Below are 535 nucleotides of genomic sequence, written 5' to 3' on the forward strand. Positions count from 1 at the left end.
CCCTGACCCCTTCAGGGCCTCCCTCCGTGAAGCAGCCGGCGACGCCCAGCAACGCCAGCGAGCACTAGACAGGTGCCTTTTCCTCCCCTCCCAAGTGTTAGTTAGCTTAATTTAATTGCTGTTAGTGTTAGTTAGCGTTAGTTAGCTTAATTTGCTGTTAGTGCTAGTTAGTTAATTGTTGTTAGTGTTAGTGTTAGCCCAGTGATAGTTAGTGTTAATATTGATGCATGTGTGATGCTGCTGTTTTTGAAATTCAGTTAGAGCACACTGTTCAGTTAAATATTTTCTGTGCTGCTGCTTAGTTAATTCAATTAGCTTAATTCAGTTAGAGCTAGTTAGTTATTTTAGTTAGTGCTAGTTAGTTAATTCAGTTACCTTAATTTTTGAAATTCAGATAGTGTTAATATTGATGCATGTGTGCTGCTGCTATTGATGCATGTGCGCTGGTGCTATTGACAGTAAATTCAGTTAACTGAATCATGCATGATTCAGTAAATTCAGTGTGCATGTGTGATGATTTGGCTGCTATTGCGAT

Source organism: Triticum aestivum, chromosome 1B (genome assembly GCF_018294505.1).
Source record: "Triticum aestivum cultivar Chinese Spring chromosome 1B, IWGSC CS RefSeq v2.1, whole genome shotgun sequence".
NCBI lineage: Eukaryota > Viridiplantae > Streptophyta > Magnoliopsida > Poales > Poaceae > Triticum > Triticum aestivum.